We start from the raw sequence: 23472 nt of genomic DNA on the forward strand, positions 1-23472 counted from the left end.
AACAGAATGACCTTTTTTTGCTCGGTGGATTCCGTCAAGAGCCCACTAAGACCGTGGGCCCGTAAGAACGTGCTCCCTCTGTAAAAGCCACCCTGTGGTGCAACTCTACTGAATTACGACTTATTCATGACAAACACATTCCGCCAAACCATTAAATAACACGAAACACAGTCGACAGTCGACGCTTGTAACAGATGGCCACTATTTTCGACACTTTTGTGACACCTAGCTTTCGATTCCCTCCTAATCTGGACTTACTGGCTGTTGACAAACGATAAATTTGGCCTCGTTCATCAATTTCGATAAGTTTGTGAGCGAATAGTATGAGTTTTCGTGAAGCACAAGAAAAATCTTGACAGCCATTCTTACAATCAAACAGTAGGCATGAGGCGTACTCAGCAAATTGGTACTCTAATTTCAATAAATTTATTAAGAAGCTTTTTTGTCACTTCTCTCTAAGAGGCACACTTTTTTGCACCTCTTCCACTACGACTTAAGGAGGAAATATTTAAGTAATTTCTTATTCCAGTGGTTAAAAGCATAATATTATAGTAAAATATAATAGTTGAACTTTTATTTACGTTTTGTCACAAAATAGTAGTAATCAAATTTTACTCTCAAATCTTTTCGCAATTATGAACTTTACTGTTCGGATTCATGGCAGAATGATGATTAGGGTCAAAATTATTAAGTGGTGACCCATTTATCTTGAAACCCAATAACTTCCATGTGAATGATGACGCAAAAACAACGACGATATCTTCCGATTTGTTGATCTGGTTAGTTGATGACCAAACTCAACTACGAATTGATAAGTTTGATCAGCCTGAAAATGCTCAGATGAGTCACGGTGATATTTTCGAGATTTTCTTAAGGCGTACCTCACAAAAAAGCCCTGATTATGATAAAAACTGTTGAGCTTAGGTTACTTATTCTCCGTATCTCATTTAACGACTGGCTCAAGATGGTGATCTGTAGGAATTCTGTGCTTCGTAGGTATTCATTTTTCGACTTTCGACTTTGTTTTTGCTCTTTCAATTCTTAATAACTTTTTTAAATAAAAATGAATATGTTTGGTTGTAGTTTCGACCATAGAGAGATATCTAACGAGTATAATGCCGTTTGGTTCATGTTAATACGTGGCATACGAGTGACACCCAGTTAAAAAAAAAATGGTTTCGAGAAAAAGTCGATCAAAGTTTTTATTCGTGACCAATATGCCTGGACGCAATTCACACAATTTTTTTTTGTCGTGAACACGACTTACTTTACTATGGGGCGCCTTTTCAAAATTTACTCTCTGAGAGAGTGATCAGTTTCAGTTCCAGTATCGAAAATTCAGCTTCTAAATAAAATTTAAGAATTTAGTTCTACATGCAGAATCAAGCATTCAGTTCTGCTGCGTGACGTTTTTTTTTGTGCATCGTTTGCAGTGTGAGTTTCACTTCAAACAAGAGCGATTGCATCACCTAGCTGCTGGTCGTTTGGATTGGAGAAAAATACAACGAAAAGTGAACAAAGATGGGGAACAGTCTACAAAATCAGCCCTTCAAAGGGCTCTAAACGTTATCTAAAGAACTTTTAGAATTACTTATTTATTGAAATATGCAAATCGGAAGTAAAAATAATTCGTTTAGTGAAGGTTTACAATCTTATACATTCTGATTAAAAAATTTTCGCATACTTTTCTCGGGTTTTTTGACGTAAATACGTCTCACTTTACTATGGAGCGCCGTTCAAGAGCTTATTATATGGGTGAGTGATAAGTTTTTGATTTCTAGGTTAAAACCGGGTATAAATAAACGATATAATAATAATAAGTTTTTGATCGTGAATATCTTTTGTTCCATTTAACATAATTTTCCCTCCACGTTATTGAAGATGTGATCAGCAATGTGTGATAGAATTTTCAGTAGCATGTGGTAACCACAGTTCTAAAGCTCAGTTCTGAATTTCAGTTCTAGAGCTCACTTCTGGATATCAGATTAAGAATCCAAGATCAGATTTTCCCAGATTCTGCGCCTGGATTCTGTAACTGAGATCATGGTCTCGATGCTAGACCTGGGCTCTAGAACTAAATTTCAGAAATGAATTCTGGACTTAGATCTGAATCTTGAATCTGGAACTGAAGATGCGTATCAGACCAGAATTCAGTTTCAAAGTTTCTGTCCGGAGTTCAGAATTCAGTATCAGAATCCTGAAACTGAGTTCTGAACCTGAAGTTCTGGAACTTCAGTCCGAAGTCTAGGATTATAATTCAGATTCAAAATTCAATTGTATTTACAGAATTTAGTTCAAAAATACACTCCAGAATTCATGTTAAAAATTCAGTTCAGTGCAGGATTTGAACTTGGTTCAAGAATTCAGTTATACAATCTAGAAGAATAACTGAAATCAGGAAATAGAATCTGAAGATTTTTGAACTGAATTAATTTGAATTTCGGAGCTGAGTTCGGGATCCGAATTTTAGAACTGAATCCTGAACCGGAATTCCGTAGCTAACACTCAGCTGTAGAATCTAGGTCCAGAGTACATTACTAGGATTGAGGTTGAGAATTCAGTGCCGAGCCAGAATCCTGGTTTCGAATTTAGTTCCACAACACAGATTCAGTTATCAGTTCAGCAATCCAGAATTAAGTTCTAGAATTCAGCTTCAGAATTCAGTTCTAAAATGTAGCGTCAAAATTGAGAATTCAGATTCAAAATTCAGTTCTAGCAGTCGGCTTCAAAATGTGGTTCCAGAAACCAACGTCCAAAATTCAGAAACTGAACCATTCATTTTATTCGTATTCACGTCATCCGGTAATGTCTCTGACATTACCCACCCGTCTTTTTTCGATTTTTTAAAATTTTTTCTCCGGCTGGGTGTGTGATGTGTGAGATTTTGTTTGTATCTTTATTGACTTCTGTTTTGCTTACCCAAAGTTTGCTCGATAGGAGCTTGAATTAACATTTAATTTCTACCATGTAGTTTTGAGAAGAAATTTTTTTTTTGAATTTAAAAAATATATCAACTTTTTTTTTTTTTTTGCCCGCCACACTCCCCCACTCCAAGGAGCTTCAATTTGTGAAGCACCCTGGTAGTGGACGCAAACTAATCTCAGCTAAAAAAAAATTAATAATCCTGCAAAATACTACTAAAAGAAAGTCTTACGTTACAATACGCTGAGTGGGTAAACTTAGTGGGTAGTAGAACGAATATTATATTAAAAATGGGCATTCGACCAAAAAAGTTTTGGAACCACTGGTTTGGATAGTAGAGGTAAACTTCGCATAATCCTTTGAAAATATTTTAATGATTCTAAGAAGATTTCCGATTCGTATAATTTTCCAATATTCACCATTGTTTAGTCTTTTATACCATCAGTCAATTTAATTTTTTATTCTAAATTACAAATCTGGGAACGGCTTAGAACTCAGTTGCAAAATTCAAGATCGGAATCCAGTATAATGCCGCCTGTCCGCTGGTAAATGTGATACATTTATTTCTACAATTATGGAACTGAACTCATTTTCAGAAACAGTTTTTCGAATTTAGTTCTAGTATGCAGGCTCTGAGTTCTTGAAATTAATTCTGAAACTGAGTTTAGGAATTAAATTTTGAAACTGAATTCAAGAATTAATTTCTGGTTAAGAAGTCAATTCTAGAATTCTGGTTCGGAGCGCAGATCTTACATTAAGTTCTAAAATCCAGATCAAAAACTCAAATCCTGAATTTTGTTCATGGAATCTAAGGCAGAAATCCTAAATCAGGATTATGAATTTGAATCCAGAAGATGGATTAAGGAGTTTAAACAAGCCATGGGCTGAAATAACATTCGTCAACGTAATCTCCATCAAGAACAACGGAATCATTCCAGCACCGCTCTAACATTTCAATACCACTTTTGTAGAACGATTTATCTTTTGCCTCAAAATAGGCCTCAGTTTCAGCGATAACCTCTTCATTCGTGCGAAATTTCTTACCGGCGAGCATTTTTTTCAGGCCTGCGAACAGCCAGTAGTCGCTGGGAGCCAAATCTGGCGAATACTGTGGATGGATGGTGTATTTGAAGAAACAGATTTTCTTTTCTTTGCCATATGTGGTCGTTTCTTTGCAATTTCAGCCTTCAAACGCTCCAATAACGCTATATAATATTCACTGTTAATGGAATTTCCTTTCTCAAGATAGTCGATCAATATTACACCACACACAAACCAAAATACCGAGGCCATAATCCTTCCAGCCGATTGTTGTGCGAACTTTGGACGAGGTTCACCAGTTGCTGTCCACTCAGATGACGATCGTTTTGATTCCGAAGTGAAGTGATGAATCCAAGTTTCATCCATTGTCACATATCGATGCAATAATTCCGGTTTGTTACATTTAAACATGGCCAAACACTACTCAGAATCATCCACACGTTCTCGTTTTTAGTCAACAGTGAGCAAACGCGGCACCCACTTTGAACAGAGCTTACTCGTAGTCAAATGCTCATGCAATATAATGCCAACACGTTATTTTGATATCTTTACAATGTCAGCTAACTCACGCAACTTCGCTTTTCGATCTTTTTTTTCTAAACAAATCTGTGGATTTTCATATGTTTTCTGATGTTACCGCCTCATCGCATCATCGGTGTCTCTACGTTTGATGTCAGCAAATCAACGTTTTATTGCTGTTTCTGATGGAGCGCCGTCTCCATAACACTTTACAAGGCATTGCTTCGCTTGTACGGTATTTTTTTCTAACAAGAAGCAGTTTTCGATCCAAATTTCGTCCATTCTGAAAATAACAAGAGTAGCGTCACTCTCAGCACAATAACTCACAAACTAATAAATAGAATATCATGAAATTTTAACAGATGTCTTTTGAAGGTAAGTATTAACTACAAAAAAGGCGATTACAAAAAAAAAACTAGCGCCATCTATGTGTTAGGCCAGGGACTTTTCAGCCCATGTGTAAGCTCCAAAATGTAGTCAAGAATTTCCAGAAGTAGCAATAAAAATTCTGTTTCAGAGTCAACATTTTTATTTCTGGGCCCGGTTATCTGGAACTCAGTTCTGAAAATGAAGTCTGAGACTAAATTCTTAACCTGCAATTAAGCTCCGAATCCAGGTGAATCAGAATCCAGATTGAGAACTCAGTTTTAGAATTCAGTTTTTGGAATTTAATCCAAAATACTGTTCCCTGCTGCTGCTGGTTGCAATCGACTGCTCGCCATGACGTTAGAAATAGGTATGTCGTCATGTAGATCGATTAATCGAGTAATCGATTAACAACCCAGATTATATAATAATATTTAATTGAGCAGATTAAAATTAATATCAGATTATTAAACTAATCGAATAATTAGAAAAGTACCATAACAATAATCCAATAATAAATCATTTAATCGATTCATAACCCAGATAATCGATTAAAATTTAATCAAGAGGTTACACCACTGTAGAATTTTCAAAAAAACGGAAATTTTTTTTTCATTGCAAAAGGTCATGTATGATATTAAAAATAATATTCTAAAAGATGAAAAGCGGGAAAATATCTAAACGTCTTAATTTCGAGTATGAGATACGATCTTACAGCACCGAAAACTTTAAACGCGTTTATTTTAGAACCACGTGTTTTGAGCTGGCCGGAGACATAAGTCAAGTAAATCTTGACAAATCGATTCACAAATTTTACAGAATATTCTCGATAGTTATCTCCACAGAGGTACGTTGCTGATTACATTTCTGAGGGCACGTAAAAAGAATTATGTTGCTATCACAAAAAAATTTGAATTCCACAGGTGACTTAATCAACTTTATCAAATGACGAAAAATTTCATTGGTAAAGGCTTAATGTTGGATGAGCTGGAATGTTGCTGGTTTCGACTGTAACTTGCATTCTGCTTGCAGGTGCGACTGTATGAATTTAAACGCACCTTTCACCAGACAAGCAGATGCATGCTTCTGTGGCTCAGTCGATTAACAGACGTACTTTGCGATCCAATGAGTATCGGTTCAAGTCGCGGCTGTCGCTATCAGTATGCATTTTTTTTTCTTTCAATGAATTTGATGTCATGGAATTTCAGACACAATATTAAATGTTTTTCCGCATAGATTTGCGTAAACTGCGACGCGCCATTTATGTGCATCTAATAAAATGTAAAATTACAGGTTTTTTTCGAAGTGTGTACGTTTAGTACAACTCGAGATATTCACGATTAAATTCTACCCATTCTTTCAAAATGGCGAATTTTGAAAATGTGCCCCATCGAAAAGTAAGACGTATTCACGTCAAAAATCAAAAACCCACTGCTTGGTGAATCGACCGACCGGATTTTAATAAGAGAAACGATGCCGAACGCGACCCGATCCAGCATCACAACCCACCACCACCACTGCAGTGCGAGGGATTGCTACGGGTTATGGAAAAGAACAAATCTGGAGGGTGGAGGGAAGGGTAGTGCTACAGTGTGGCAAATCAGAACCGAAAGATGAAGCAACCCGCTTAGTTTACCCAGGTTAAACGAGGGATATCATTGGGTGAGTAAATTTCGGGCCATCATTCAACAGGTTGGGAAAACTTCACAATGACCTAACAAAAAAAAAAGGTCGTAGATAGAGAATCAAGGGGGGGGGGGGGGGGGGGGAGAAAAGGAAAAATAAAACTGCTGAAAGCTTTGCTGACTGCAAATATTGGCTCACTTTGAGGTGAGTGGCTCCGCTGGGTTGGAACTCAATTACATCGGAATTTATGAAAGCAGTAAAGTTCTCGCTTAATGTTTGATCAAACATCCGAGTGTTCGAATTTCCTAGACCGACCCGAAGAAAGAGCAGGACCTAGAGTGAGAAGGGGGAAGCGAAATAGAACCAACAGTGCCAGAGCAATGAATGGCGGCAAGTCTAATCCATCTTTTAATTAGGAAAAATATATTCGGGATTTCCCGTCTCCAGTGAGTCAATTTTCCAATCAACTTTTCCATCTCCCGTTCGGGAGCGGCTCTTTGCGTACCGGAAAAAGCAGTTTCTATTATGATTATTATCGAAATAGCATTATTATGAATTTTTCCTCGGCAATTCGCTATCGACTTCCTTTCCCGGCCAATGTTCGGAGCTTCTTCGGAGAACATCGGCCGTGAGGTTGAGGCTCGGTTGAATCACCGTCCGGGGTTTTAAATTTGAATCTAATCATGCTTTCATAATGGAATATAATTTCAATAAAGCCGCCCTTTTCCTTCCACCGGCCTCTCCGGCGTATCGGCCCGGCGGAGCCTGAATAGGACCCGAACTCAGGTTGGGTCGGGGTTTTTGTATAGGCTGGATAGGAACGGTTAGAATCTGCTACATCCGTCCGTGTACGACTGGCGGAGGTAGGGAAAACAGGCCCCGGCAAGAATTGGAAGGAAACTTTCAATAGGTGTCTTGCACATAAACCCGATTTCTTTCCCATTGACTGGAGCATAACCCAATAATGTCAGCAAATCATCCATTTTTTCGCTTGCTTGAGCTTTCTGTTTTGGGGTTCCGGCAGTAGTAGTTGAATGTTAACGGAAGAGGACACTGATTGGGACACCGGGCGGATTGTTGATCCACGAGTCATGCATACCTGAAGAAAGTTTGTGCAGGCAGGCTTTTCCCCGATCAATGCGATTCTCCAAATACAGGATGGTAACGATTTCACCGATTTTTACGTGAATCATGTTAGTCACAGATATGAGAAAAAATGTAATCCAATCATAGTGCAAGTAGTCTTACTGGATAAAAATATAGCCAATATCTAAACATTCCAATTCCTTGTTTTCGTTTGGAGTGATTTATATTTGCAAACTTTCGTCGTTGTTTTGAATGTTCCAGGTATCCGATAAGCATGACCAAAATAGCATACAATCAACTATATACGAGGTCTGTTCTAAAAAAATATTTATTTATTCGTCTACATCTATATGGTCCCCTTCAAAGTAATACCCCCTAGATATAATACACTTATGCCAGCGTTTTTTCCAGTCTTCGAAACACCCCTGATAGTCACTTTTTGTAATGCTCTGTAGCACTCTCAGCGATTCTGCCTTTATCTCTTCAATCGATGAAAAACGCTGGGTCTCTTCAACTTTGGGAACAGGAAAAAATCACACGGAGCGATATCTGGTGAATAAGGAGGTTGGGGCATGATTAAAGTCTTGTTTTTAGTAAAAAATCACGAATAAGCAACGATGAATTTTGCTGCCACTCGTTTCATGCCCAAAACATTTGAAAAAATATGATGGCATGAGCCAACTGATATGCCAACTTCATCAGCAACTTCTCTAATAGTGATTCGGCGATCATCCATAATCATTTTTTTCACTTTTCCCACATTTTCATCGATTATTGACGTGCTGGGTCGACCGGAGCGTTCGTCGTCTTCAACGTCTTCGCGGCCATCTTGGAAACGCTTATACCACTCGTAAACACTTGTTTTTTTCATAGCAGACTCACCGTAGGCTCTCTGTAACATTTCGCACACTTGGTTACACTTTATTTCATTTTTCACGCAAAATTTAATACAAATTGTTTGACTCTTCAATTCTTCCATTGTTTAAACTAACAAAAATCGCCGAGCTCAAAAAAACACGTCTACACCAGCCGTTACAAGACGGAATGTAAACAATGAATACAGCTGAAAATTTCACCATACATTAGGGACATATGTACCAACACAATAAAAAAAATTTGACCACCGGACTCTCCAGACGCGCGCAATTAAAAAATTCCGAGAACTTTTTGAACAGACGGCATACGAGGTCTGTTCAAAGCAATTAGGTGAAAAAAGATGGTGCATGAATGTTTCAATAAACATGCTTTTATTCATTTGAACCCAATTCGAGTGGTACGACGTGCTTCTGATGTAAATTCGCTTCGCTGAAGCTAATGACATATCATTAAAAGTCAATCGGAGGTTTGATTTGTCCTTCGATATATTGTGTTAGAGCAAATTCTGCAGCAAAAGACTGTCCCAGAAAATATGGACGCACTTTGATTTCGCTGTAAATAATTCACAAGTGTTAAATATTCAAATTTTATTCGATATACTGATAATATTAGACTACAACAACAGAATATTATTCTCAACATTAGCCATTGTAGACTAAGTGGAGCACCTTCTTGCGACCGTTCCTCATTAAATTACGTACAGACTTCTTGGCGACAAATTTTGACACTTTTCTCCAATCTTTTTCGAACTGTTGAATGGTTTCGGCTGCCGAGACATGTTTCTTAAGTTGTGCCTTCGTTAATGCCCAAAATTCTCCAATTCCGTAGTAACATGTGATTAGGGCTATCGCACAATAAGCCCTTGCGAATGTTGCAAAATATAATGCTCATTGCTCGGCTCTACCACCTTCATTTACACAATAGTCGATATAATCTCGTAGATAGAAGTCCAATCTACGAAATGTGCCCTAATCACATGTTAGTACCGAATTGGTCGAAGTTGTGGGCAATTTGATGGATTCATGTCTTTTGGGACGAAAGTGACATTTTTGGTAGTATACCATTCTACCGTTGATTTCGAGTAGTGGCAAGAAGCAAGATCTGGCCAGAAGACAACGGGATCCTTGTGGTTTCGAATCATGGGTAAAAGTCGTTTTTGTAAACATTTCTTGATGTATATTTCGCTGTTCATTGAAGCAGTGGTGACGAAGGGTTTCGAAATCTTACCGCAGCTACAAATTGCTTGCCAGACCATAGCTTTCTTACCAAATTTTTCGACTTCAATCGATGTCTCGGACTGGTTTAACACTTGCCCTTCTCGCACCGTATAATATTGTGGTCCCGGCAAGGATTTGTAATCGAGTTTCACGTAGGTTTCGTCGTCCATGATTATGCAGTTGAAATTTCCAGCAAGAATCGTATTGTACAGCTTTCGAACCCTCGGCCTGATCGATGCTTATTGTTTCGGACTACTTTTTTTCTTTGTTTCTGCTTCTTATAGGTTCGAAGATTCAAACGTTCTTTAGAACGAAGAACATTTGACTTCGAAATGCCCACTTTTTTGGCCACATCCCGAACAGAAACCTCCTTCTTTTGCTCGAACGCCTTCAGTATACGTTTATCCAACTGAGGGTTAGCAGGACCTTTTTTTTCGACTCGTTTTCGTTTTATCCTCAAAGGTGTTACTCTCACCGAACTTCCTGATTGCATTTCGCACGGCTGTGCACCATTTGTACACAATTTTTCGACGTTGTTCTGCTGAAAGTCCACGCATTTCGAAACAAACTAATGAAAACGAATAAACAACTGCACAAGTGGTTAGAGAAGAGTGTAAACAACAGGACGCCGCTATAAAAATTGACGAATTCTAAACCATTGCGAAATGGCAGCGGTTTTTGGTTGCGTCCATACTTTCTGGGACAGTCTTTAGTGAAGCTTATTCTCAAAGCTATTTATCAGTCTCAGCGCAATTATCACGACTGCACTGCTTAATTCTCTGATCGGTGCAATTTTGTTATTCAGATATCGGATATATCACGTATTAAACTTTCCAAACATTAAATTTGATTAGTATATAACGGTGATGCGGGGACCGGAAAAATGACATGTGAATACAACTATGTAATGAAGAGCGCGAAAATGTTACCGCATAGACGGGATTCGAACCCGTAACGAATTCCTAACCGGGGAAATTGTTTTGCGATTTAAACTACCCTGCATGTGAAACACATGCAGGAACAGTCTAATTGACTAGAAGAACCGAACATGTTTCGCTTTACTTGGCCATCATAGCATTCAACTATAATGTTCAATCTTTCTTTTAAACGCGAAATTTTTCCAGCTTCATGGAAGAACTCGTACGTTTTCCCTGTATATACTATTATTTCATTATCACCATCGAGGAATTGCCTTATGCGCGGTATCGAAACTATTTGAAACAATAATGCTGGATGTTATCACTCATCACTGCTTCAGCAATATATCTGATACACAACATGGATTCATGCCTAAAAAGTCTACGGCCACAAATCCTGTGTCGTACACATCATACATCATTTGATCTATGCAAGCGTATCATCAAGTTGATGGCATTTACACTGATTTCTCTGCTGCTTTTGACAAAATTAATCACTCGATTGCAGTTGCCAAACTCGAAAGGCTTGGGTTCAGCGATTTCTTCCTCAAATGGTTTGTATCATATCTGACAGGTCGAAATATGACTGTGAAAATAAGTGACAACGTTACTTCACCATTCATTGTGAGTTCCGAAGTTCCACAGGGAAGCCTTCTGGGACCGTTAATATCCTTATTATACTTAAATGATTAGAATCTTTCGCTTTATGCATGAAACTATCATTTTCCGATGATTTTAAATTGTTCCATTTCATCAAGGATTCGGACGACATCGCTTTCTTACAAACAGAGTTAGATATAGCCTATAACTGGTGCAACGTTAGCAAGATGGTACTGAACGCCTCAAACGGTTTCGTCATCTCATTCTCTCGCAAACGAAACACGGCCACAAAGGTTACGTCACACATATCTCCATATATCTCCGTAAACGGAAGTGACAGCCAATTGATCTTCCAACTAGTAGTAGTACCTGTAGTAGTCTACCTCCTGCTTCATTGTCTTCGATGTTGGTAGTGAGGATATCAACTCGATTACCAAAACTCTCCTCGACTAGAATTATAAATAGAGGGTGATGGCTTTCGTTTGAGTTTTCGGTTATCACCCAGCAAGTTTGAATCGATAATTTTCGACTGCTTGGAGTGTATTGAGATCAGTGCTGTAAAACTTCATTCAATTCAATTGAAACTAAATGTGGAACACATTGACGATCTCTCTAATGCAGAAAACTTCACTCTCTGACACACACAATGTTTGCTGACGGCCCGAACGGGCAGCATTCAATTCATCACTCGTTTCTCTTCAATCGAGGCTCAGTTTAACCATCGTCAGTTGATTTTTAGAAGTAACAAAATATCTCTTTCAATAGTGTGAGAGCGGCCTTCAAATGAGGTTTATATACACATTCGAATTGGTTCAAGATAATAGATGAAAGACAAACCAGATAGCTGAAATATCAATCACAGAATACACATAAATTAATTGTTTCCTCCTTTAGTTTTCATTTTTAATACTTTACTCCATTTATAATTCTATTCGTTCGAATTTGCTTACTACCAAGAGCGAAGGCATTAAAGCAGGTAGACTACTTGGCACTCGAAACTGAGCAGGCAAAACTTCAAATGACTAGGTACGATTAATCAACTGACGATGAATTCCGGGAGCTTCACTTTAAAATGGCAGCAAAAGTCAAATGAATTACTAGGAATATGCTGACTGTCAGCGGCCATAAATTTCATTTTCATCTTATATTATTCGATTGAAAATGAAATTTTACCGCACTGATTGAGATGTGTTCCAAAGTATCAAAAATGAAAACTGAAAGAAGGAACAATTAAATTATGTTTATTTTGTGATTGATATTTCAGTTATCATTACAGGTTTACCTTTTATTCATGATCTTGAACCAATTCGAATGTTAACATGAACCTCATTTAAAGGTCGCTCTCTCATTCAATTGTCAGAGATATTTTATTTCTAAAGATCAACTGACGATGGTGGTTAAACTGAGCTTTGATGGAAGAGAAACAAATGAAGAACTGAACCCGTTCTGTACGTCAGCGAAGGTTGTGTGTTAGAATGTGAAGTTTACTGCAGTAGAGTGATCGTCAATGTGTGCCACATTCGGTTTTTGATTTAATTTAATGAAGTTTGCAAGCACTGGCTGTGAGCAAGCTTGAATTCTATGATTTTTTAAAATAGCCCAAACAGTTTTGGTAGGACGTCCTTCCTAACTTCTCTCCAAGGATTGAATTTCTACTAGCATCATTGACACCTTTTTGACTGGCTTAAGAAAGCTTCGGGTTTTGAATTTGGAACATTTGCGTTATATTCAATTTATACCGCAAAACTTTTACCAAACATTCGCTTTTTTTCGGAAGATTAGTCTTGCGCGGAATGAAATCGGTACTGTTTCCCAACCAGGAACGCTTCACTCGTACCTACGCCCAGAAAAAGCCACTTCATCCGATAAAAGTGTTTTTAACCTACTTCAATGCTTAGGTTTTTCCGCCCGGCTCAGAAGTTTTGTTAAAATTGATATACGCTTAACCGAGGAGGTTTCTAGCAGGGGTGAAAATAAGCAAATTTTTTGATTCACAGTAAATAAAAATAGTCAGTATTATCTTTTTATATCATATATTTATTGTAGATATTATAATGAATTTTAAAACAAATTATTTTTGAAACGATAAATTTTGGTTTTACTTAGAATTTAAAAATGTCCTTCGTTATCAGTATCACTGTCTGATTCGGAATCAAAATTTCAAAAAAAGTTAGGCTCGTTTTAATGCTACTCCGTGGCCATTAAACAGGTTTGAAGTTCGAACGGCTGTCACTCCGGTGATATAATGGTATAAGTGACGTAAACATCAAAGTTGATTATCACTCAATTTTATCGGATATGGATTATCCGATATTAATAATTTTTTGCTCGTTTGGTGAGTTTATTTCGTCGGTCGCATCGAAATTCCAAGTGTCGTGATGTATTTGAAATTTATTCAGCAATACCGTCGTAGTGGAGTAATATCATCAATACAAGCAGCTAATACATGCTGCGATGAGTAATAGTTATAATAACAATCTTTGTGAGTGCTATGCAGCTGATTAATATTACCCTATTTAGCTTGAGTATCGTACACAGAAGTAACAGGAGTGCAGGATTTTGCTACACCAATTCAAACGCACCATTCAAACTTTGAATCTAAGTTCGTGAAAATCGATCGATACCAGTTCCATTTTGGAGGCATAATTTTAATTTTTTTTTTACATCGTGATTCAAATGACCGACAACAACAAAAAAGTTTTCTGCAGCCTAATACACATATTCAAGTTAACATTGGGGACATGAGTGAAACATTTATTTTCAAAGCTTTTCTAAAAAAAAAAAACAATGTGTGTGATACTGTTTGAAACATAGCAGATTTGAAAAAGAGAGCGTTATATGAATAGCTAATAAGTGCAACTTATCGTTGAAGCCCTTCAAGTTTTTTTTATATCGCTTATTTATACCCGGCTTTAACCTAATTTTGGTCGTTCACCCGGCCCCTTTAAGTAGTTTTGAATACGAAAACCGAATTTATATTTTGTGTGCCAAAACCGGACTAGAACTTCTGGAAAGCAGAAAACGTTTAAAGTCATTTTTAGTGCAACAACCGGGAAAAAAACGTTGACTGGGAATCTTAACCGGTACTTTCGGAGCAAATGTGTTGATTTTTGCATGGAAACTTTCTACGTATTTCCCTCGGCTGCGGGATTCATTCCACATTTTTAATGTTTTGTATTTTATCTAACAGATTGCAAACCACTATTCAACCAACCTACGAGTTGTTTGAGATCTAAAAGATTTTTGAATACAGGATATTGATGACGAACCTTTCATTTTAATCTAATTGATTAGAAATTAAATATTTTTATCTTGACGAATTAAGTTCGATAATATATGTTTATGAAAATATTTTTCGGAATCAAAATTCATTCAAGTGTAAAAAATTACATAAATTATCGATATTATCAGGTTCGAAGAGTAGTTTAATAAAATTGAAATTACTTACGAGATAACTATAATTAATTCTAAATCGTATTTGGATAGTTTTTATGTATGACCACGTAAAACCATTTTAAATAACTCATAAGGTGATGTTGAGCACGATCGCACAAGAATTTTCAAGAAGTAGCTTTAGAATGATTGAATAGTCACAGATAGTTTTTCACGCTTTTGAAAACCTAACTATTAACAATTGTGCCGTACGCCAAGGAAAGTAATTAAACAAGTCTCAGAAAACACTGCCAAAAAATGGAGGGTTCAATATTCTTACAAACCTCTCGACTTTTTAACAATTTTAGCTGGCAAATTTAAAACTCGAATTGAAACGAATAAACAAACTCGAGAAACATATTAAAACTATTATCGAAATCCTCGCCTCCTTTGTTGTATACCAGACGAATGACGAAAGAAAATACGCTGTGTGCGATTCATTGATTAGATTTACTAAATAGTTTACTGAATAGCTTGAACACGTAGTGAAAAAAAAACACAGGCCTCCAAGCAATTTATTGTTTTACCAAGGAATAAATGAAATAGTTGAAATTTCATTGTTTATTAGAAAATATCATTTTCCCCGCAAATATTTGCCCTCACTAGCCTAAACTAATGCCCCACAGGACTACGTACGAAGTCAAACTTTTGAAGCAGCACACAAACGCCAAAAAAAAGAAGACTATTCCATAATCCGGCCATTGTTCCACGTGTACTACCATTAACTGCCAGTGGCCCGTTTTTGTTCCGCTTAATCGTCATCTCTTTCTCGCCGAACGAAACCAACCGAACCCACGGTCTAAGCTCTTTATAACATCAATTGAAGCCTGTGTGCCGGTGGTTCCTCGTTCTCGTTGAAGTTAAAATTGATGAAAAATACCACCTCGTGTGCTCCATACAGCGATCCACCGGCACAAATTGGCAGGGTCCTTAGTCAGTTGTGGAACGGTTTAATCGTCATCGCTGGAACGGTACCGAGCAGCACCGCACAAAAAAGGGCGGAAAGGAAATCGAGGTGACACGACCCAAAATGCACCAACCCAACCAACCAAGCCAGAAGTGGCAGGAAAAGTGAAAGGCCACAAAAAGTCCTCCCGCATTCCTGGCTATGGGGATGTGGAGCAGTTTGAATCTGCGGTGCTTGTCTGCCCGTTGATGGAACGACTACTACTACTACCAGCACTACCACTACTACTACTACTACTACTACTACTAGCACTGAAAGCGACGACGACGATGATGACGAGGACGACGACAGCGACAACGATCAGAACGAAGCAGCAGACGATATCGAAATTAAAGCAACAGGCGGCAAATGCAACAGTTGGATCCATCTGGGACCAACGGAACCGGTTTGATAGTCTCTAGTCGAGGATGGCAAGGATGCTAGACATATCTACGGTTAGAACAGGTTCAGCCACCCAACAGTGTTCAACCTTTCACTTTCACGCGAAACTACCACCCACCTCCCTCCCACACGGGCACAAGCAAAATGAAAGGAACAGAAGAAAAAAACTTCCAACAACATACGTCCTTGTTTCCGCTCAATAAACGCGGAGCAGCACTTTACGATGAATACCTCGTTTAGAGGCGCCAGGCGTGAGAGCGAGCGGTTTCCGTTCCTCGCCCGTCCAATCCGAGTCCGTAGCGTAACGCTCCAGCATCGGGAAAAATCTTTACGATCTCGACCAGCCATAGTCCTCCTCCAGCTCCAGTCCGGAGTCAGCACAACCGGAAGTTGGTGAAGAGCGACGCAATGACATCGCACCGTAATACACCGCAGCGAGGCGCTTTCGTGGCGATGCGAAGCAGAACGAAGGCAAAATTTTAAGTGGATTTTTCCTACCAACTTTGGCCGGGAATGTGTTCGCTCCGCATTCGGAGGGGGGGGGGGGGGGAGGCACGGTTTCGGTGGAACCTCGGTTCGTTGGGAGGTCCACACCGAAACCATTCGCCTAAATTGTGAGCCGTTCTTCTACTTCTTCGCGGTCTTCTTCGGTCTGACATAGATGCTCCAACTATAAATGCTGGGGCTAGCAGAATGGATGGAATTTAATATTGAGGGTCGTTCTGAGCTAGAAAAATATTGGCACCGGAATTGATCAATAAGTTGGAAGGATTGCCGAATAGCTTGGAAGGCGTTCAGTCCTACGCTCGAGTGTTTTGATTCTGAGTCCAATCCGCATTCGGTTTCGCTGGAAGACGTTCATACGCTCAGGGTTTTACATTATTATACTGATAGGTTGTATGAAAACACAATTTTAAAATTTAAAAGTCGTCCTGAAGCTTGCTTCACTTAGAATTGGAACAAACTTTTGCTCATATTGTGGCGCTCCTGCTGGACGGATTAGAAATTGCCCAGAAATACAGTATGGCGCGTTATCAAACGGTTTGAAAGCCTCAAGCCAATCGTCGAAGTGGAACTGTCGACCGAAAACTGCGTGGTAAGATTTTGAAGACGATTAAGAGGAATCCTAATCTGTCGGACCGTGATTTGGCCAAAAAAGTCGGTGCTGCCCATGAGGAGAGCTCGACTCCAGGAAGCAATCAAGTCGTATCGAGCTAGCGAACAGCCAAATCAAACAATTGTCAATCGTTCGTTCCAACTCTATCTAAAGTAAGCTTTACGAGATATTGTTCTTTGATTTTACTTTTATTTTGACAGCTTGCCAAATCTGGCCAAAACATTACGAGATGGTCGTGGGATCGAATGAACGGCAAAATTCGTTTTTGGAGACACCCTTTTTTGGAAAGTTCCGATGTCATTGTCCTATTTGTAACGAAAACTTTCATTTTTTTTGCCACAGCTGCAAATGCCCTGCCAAATCATAAATTTTCTTGCAAATTTGTCGCAAAAACAAATTCAAATTTGGTTGGAACATCCCCCCGAGCCGTTGCCAAGTAAAATTTTTGATCTGGGATTTGCCCGAAGTCAGCCTTGACATAGGTTTCATCATCCAACAGGAGACACCCGTCGAACTTGGTCGAGCACGAATTTCGACCACACTAATCTGTTTTATGGTCCGATTTGGCTGTTTGCTAGCTCGATACGACTTGATTTCTTCCCGAAGTCGAATTCTCCTCACGGTACTGTGGGCAGCACCAAATTTTCTGGCCAAATCACGGCCCGACAGATTAGGATTCCTCTTGATCGTCTTCAAAATTTTACCATGCAGTTTCATTCCGACAATTGGCTTGAGGCTTCCGAATTGTCGTCAATGTTTCCTTATACCGTTGGATAACGCGCCATACGGTATTTCTGGGTAATTTCAGCTGTTTAGCTAGCCTAGATGCAGACCACAACGGATTTTCCAAATAACTGTGCCCAATTTTTTCCCTTCTTTCGGCTTCTATGTTGATTGGGGAGCGGGTCATATCGCCGAAAGCCATTTCGCCGGAAGCGGCTCGGGGGGATGTTCCAGCGTCGGAAGCGGCGGCCTCTTGCATACAAACCTGTAACCGCCTCGTTTGCCCGGTCTACTCAAAGCTAGGTTTCTTTGCTTTAGTTAGGTCGGACAGCACATGAACCAAAACGATGTGGCGTAGCCGCATTAGATATTTTTTTCATTTTCACTTAACAAACGGAAATTACCACCTACATTTGCCTGGTAGATATACCTATGCAATTGCTTTGATGCTTAGTAGCTAATAGTCAACAAGTTTTCTTTGGAACTACAATGGTAGGTCAACAAAAAAGGGCGTTAACGCTATCATCTTTCGTTTGTCTTTAATTTAAATCAATTATAATTACGATTTCAAAACGTTTTCAGGATTCGGCGAAATGACCCTTTCGGCGAAATACCCCTTTCGGCGAAATAGCTTTCGGCGAAACGGCTTTCGGCGAAATAGCTTTCGGCGAAATGACCCTGATCCGTTGATTGTTTACAAAGTACAGTCGATTTGCGGAATGTCAAAAATCATACGTGAAGCTGACAAAATTCTCGACACGTGGGCGCCAAGAACTTCCAAATCCGTCCACCAGGAGCGCCACAATATGAGCAAAAGTTTGTTCCAATTCTAAATGAAGCAAGCTTTACAAGCTATCGGAAATATGATCAGGGATTTATGATTATTTTTTGAACGATCGGAGATAACCATAAATAACTCAAAAACAATTTTTTCTAAAACTTTGGCAAATAATGAGGAAAACTCATCACACTCGCTTGCCTTTTTCGCGTCCGGACGACGGTTTTGAAGTAGTCTCAGGCGAAGCGAGTAGCCACCTTTAATCATCAGCCACAGCCACAACAGATCTTCTATGTGGTGAAAAGCTTCAAACGCTCAGGTTCCGCTATAGCATTCGCTTGCAAAGCCTCATTTGGATTAGATTTTGGAACTGAATTCTAAAACTGAATTTTGGAACCAAGTTTCACATGAATTTTGAACACAATTTTGGATTTAGAAAGTAGTTTTGAAGTTTAGTTTCAGAACTTAGTTCCAGAATATGGATTTTGAAGTTTAAACTTAGACTCCGGAAATGAATCCTAATTCAAGATTCTGGAACAACATTTTTGGATTTGGATTTTCCGAACAATATTCATGATATGAGTTCTAGATTTGGATTTTGGAACAAAATGTTTAACCTGAGCCAAAATTTGAAACTGGTTTCAGAATCTGAATTTAATTCCTGATCCTAGTTTCTGAGTTCATACTCGGCTGCTCGGCCCCCCATGGAAGTCAATGTCAACTTCCCTCTCTGAGCAGCCTAGATAGCCGTGTAGTGTCGGTAGCGGTTTCTCAAATGGTTAAGTATAAGTCATTCCCACCGTATCTGTCGACGCGATCGGATGTGTATTCGCTTTAATCCAGTCCAGTACAGTCCGCATTAATCCGCTTTCAAGGTCGTTCTTTTGTTTTCGCAGTGTCGATTGTGATCGGACACTCGGGTGTGCGAGTGAGTTGAGTTTTTTTTTGCACCGAGTTAGATATCGTGATTTGTGCTTTTTCTTCGTGGAGGTTTTTTCACCGTCACACAGCCATAGATAGACAATTGTGATTGTGCTTTTTTCCTCACGGAGTTTTAGGCATCTATTGAAGAGGCAATCGACCAAGATCAGGTCTTGGTGGCCGTTTGTTTTTGCAGCCGAACAAGCTAAGTATTGTTTGTATTTTGTTGCTATCCTCTGATTATTTCACTTACACCATACATAATCAAATCTGTGCGGAGATAGCTCCGTGTAATAATAATGGTTCCCCCCCCTCCGGATGAAAAAATGGAGACAGATCCAAAACTACCCCCACTTGTCCCTACCCCTTCAGCTGACAATAAGATTCCGAGGGTAAAGAAGTATCCCGATGATCCTTTGCTTTCGACCGGTTCCTGTGTGGTCTATTTCCGGACCAAGAACAACAACAAATTTAACCTTATAAAAATATCTCACGAATTGACTTCACGATACTCTACTATTACACGTATTGATAAAGTACGCCCAGGGAAGCTTAGGGTCTTGTTAACCAGCTCAAAGCAGGCTAACGAGATCGTTCAAAGTGATCTTTTTGCGCGGGAGTATTGTGTCTACGTGCCAGCCCGCGAAGTAGAAATAGACGGCGTAGTCACAGATGCGAGCCTGACATGCGAAGATCTTCTTAAGTACGGGGCCGGCGGTTTCAAAGACCCCGTACTTAAGAATGTAAAGATACTGGATTGCAAACGGCTGCATTCAGTGTCGATCGCCGGGGATGGTACAAAATCCTATCCCCAATCAGACTCTTATCGAGTGACCTTCGCCGGCTCGGCATTACCCAACTACGTTCTCCTGGACCGGGTTCGTCTGCCTGTTCGTCTCTATGTGCCGCGAGTCATGAATTGCTCCAATTGCAAACAATTGGGGCATACAGCCTCTCATTGTGGTAATAAGTATCGTTGTGCTAACTGTGGAGGGGCTCACGCGGATGGCTCTTGCGGGAAGAGCATCGAAAAGTGCCTCTACTGTAGAGAGGACCATCATGACCTCGCGGCATGCCCTGCGTACAAACTGCGAGGAGATAAATTGAAACAGTCTCTCCAGTCTCGTTCCAAACGGTCTTTTGCAGAAATGCTCAAGAGTGCTACGCCACCTAAACTCACCGGAAACCTTTACGCTTGCTTGTCAACTGACGAGTGTGATTCTGACGATCCCCAAGAAGGTACATCTTCGGCAGTCCCTCACAGCTATAGGAAGAGGATAAATATTTCCTCTCACAAGCTCCCTAGCAAGGGTTCGAAGGTATCTTCTGAGGGTCCCCCAAAAGTAACAGCAATGGGAAGTGCTGGTAAAATGAAAAAACCAAAGCAAACAGCTCCTGATCTTGAGAAACTCAGATCTAAAAAGGAATTCCCGGCACTTCCTGGGTCATCAAAATCCCCAAGTGTCCCAGAAAACCAACCAGAAAATCGACCGAGTGCTGGATTCATAAAATTCTCGGATATTGTGGACTGGATTTTCACAACTTTCAATATTTCCGACCCCCTGAAACAGCTTATGATGAGTTTTATACCCACAGTCAAAACATTTCTGAAGCAGTCAACTGCAAAATGGCCCCTCATTTCAGCGATTGTATCCTTCGATGGCTGATTTATTGAACGAGGTAATGGATCCGATCACTGTTTTACAGTGGAACTGTAGAAGTATCATACCGAAAATAGACCCCTTCAAAGTATTAATAAACATCTTGGAGTGTGACGCATTTGCCTTATGCGAAACATGGCTAACTTCTGAAATACCAATTACCTTCCATGATTTTAATATAATCCGCTTGGATCGAGAAAACCCCTACGGAGGAGTACTTTTAGGGATCAAAAAGTGCTATCCCTTCTACCGGATAAACCTCCCTTCGATACCAGGTGTTGAAGTTATTGCATGTCAAATCACAATGAAAGGCAAGGACCTTTGCATTGCTTCCGTATACATTCCCCCAAGAGCTTCGATTGGGCACCAACGGCTTTGTGACATCATGGAGCTCCTTCCTACACCTACGTTAGTTTTAGGAGACTTCAACTCTCATGGTACAGGATGGGGCTGTCTTCAGGATGACAACAGATCAACTCTGATCTATGACCTTTGCGATAACTTCAATATGACAATTTTAAATACGGGAGAAATGACACGGATTCCTGCACCACCAGCAAGACCAAGTGCGCTGGATCTTTCCATTTGCTCGACATCGCTACGGTTGGATTGCACGTGGAAGGTAATCCCTGATCCCCACGGTAGCGATCACTTGCCTATCGTCATCTCAATTGCCACCGGATTAAGACCATCGAAGACAATCAATGTTTTGTATGACCTCACACGAAATATTGATTGGAAAAGATATGCAAACTCTATATCTGAGAAAATAGAATCAACACAAGAACTTCCTCCGGAGGAAGAGTACACGTTTTTGGCTGGCTTGATTCTCGGAACCGCGATTCAAGTTCAGACGAAACGTGTACCGGGCGCGAAAACTAACATCCGTCCTCCCAACCCGTGGTGGGACAAAGAGTGCTCAGAGTTAAACGCTAAAAAATCTGCAGCGTATATCATTTTTAGAAAAAACGGAACACCTGATAATTATCGGAATTACGCGGCGTTAGACATGCAAATGAAGAACCTAATTAAAGCAAAGAAACGCGGATACTGGCGCCGTTTCGTTGACGGATTAACAAAAGAAACATCGATGAGCACTCTTTGGAACACAGCCCGACGAATGCGCAATCGAAACACCACGAACGAAAGCGAGGAATATTCTAACCGCTGGATATTCGATTTCGCTAAAAAAGTGTGTCCCGACTCTGTTCCGGACCAGAAGATCTCCCGCGTCGCGACAGCGAATACAAACGAAACACCGTTTTCGATGGTAGAGTTTTCTCTTGCACTCTTGTCGTGTAACAATAAAGCCCCGGGGCTAGACAGAATCAAATTCAACTTGTTGAAAAATCTGCCTGACCCTGCCAAAAGGCGCTTGTTGAATCTATTCAACAAGTTTCTTGAGGGTAATATTGTCCCTCATGACTGGAGACAAGTGAGGGTTATCGCCATTAAAAAACCAGAGAAACCTGCCTCCGACCACAATTCGTATCGGCCGATTGCTATGCTTTCCTGTATCCGGAAATTGTTTGAAAAAATGATTCTCTTCCGCCTAGACAATTGGGTCGAGACCAATGGCTTGCTTTCAGATACACAATTTGGTTTTCGCCGGGGCAAAGGAACGAACGATTGTCTTGCGTTGCTCTCAACCGAAATTCAAATGGCATTTGCCCGTAAAGAACAAATGGCATCAGTCTTCCTAGATATCAAGGGGGCTTTCGACTCAGTTTCAATACATATCCTATCTGAGAAGTTGCATAAGCATGGTCTTTCACCAGTTTTGAATAACTTTTTGTATAATCTATTGTCCGAGAAACATATGCATTTTGCGCAGAATGATTTGTCGACAATACGATTCAGTTACATGGGTCTTCCTCAGGGCTCATGTTTAAGCCCCCTTTTATACAATTTTTACGTAAACGACATCGACAAATGTATAAACACATCTTGCACGCTAAGACAACTTGCCGACGACAGCGTTGTGTCCATTATAGGACCCAAAGCTGCCGATCTCCAAGGACCATTACAAGATACCCTCGACAACTTGTCGACATGGGCTCTTCAAATGGGTATCGAGTTCTCTACGGAGAAAACTGAGCTGGTTGTATTTTCAAGGAAGCGAGAACCAGCACAATTACAGCTTCAACTAAGGGGTGAAACCATAGCTCAGGCCTTCACATTTAAATATCTCGGGGTCTGGTTCGACTCCAAAGGCACGTGGGGATGTCAAATTAGGTATCTGAAACAAAAATGCCAGCAGAGAATTAATTTTCTTCGCACAATAACCGGAACTTGGTGGGGTGCTCACCCAGGAGACTTGAT

The 23472-nt window shown here is 39.9% G+C and overlaps 1 long non-coding RNA gene across 1 annotated transcript in view; it reads left to right on the forward strand.

The window, feature by feature from the left end:
- The window catches only part of LOC131434748 (uncharacterized), a 201404-nt gene that overhangs the window by 37434 nt on the left and 140498 nt on the right, over window positions 1–23472 (forward strand). The window lies entirely within an intron of this gene.

This window comes from Malaya genurostris, chromosome 3 (genome assembly GCF_030247185.1).
Source record: "Malaya genurostris strain Urasoe2022 chromosome 3, Malgen_1.1, whole genome shotgun sequence".
Taxonomy (NCBI): domain Eukaryota; kingdom Metazoa; phylum Arthropoda; class Insecta; order Diptera; family Culicidae; genus Malaya; species Malaya genurostris.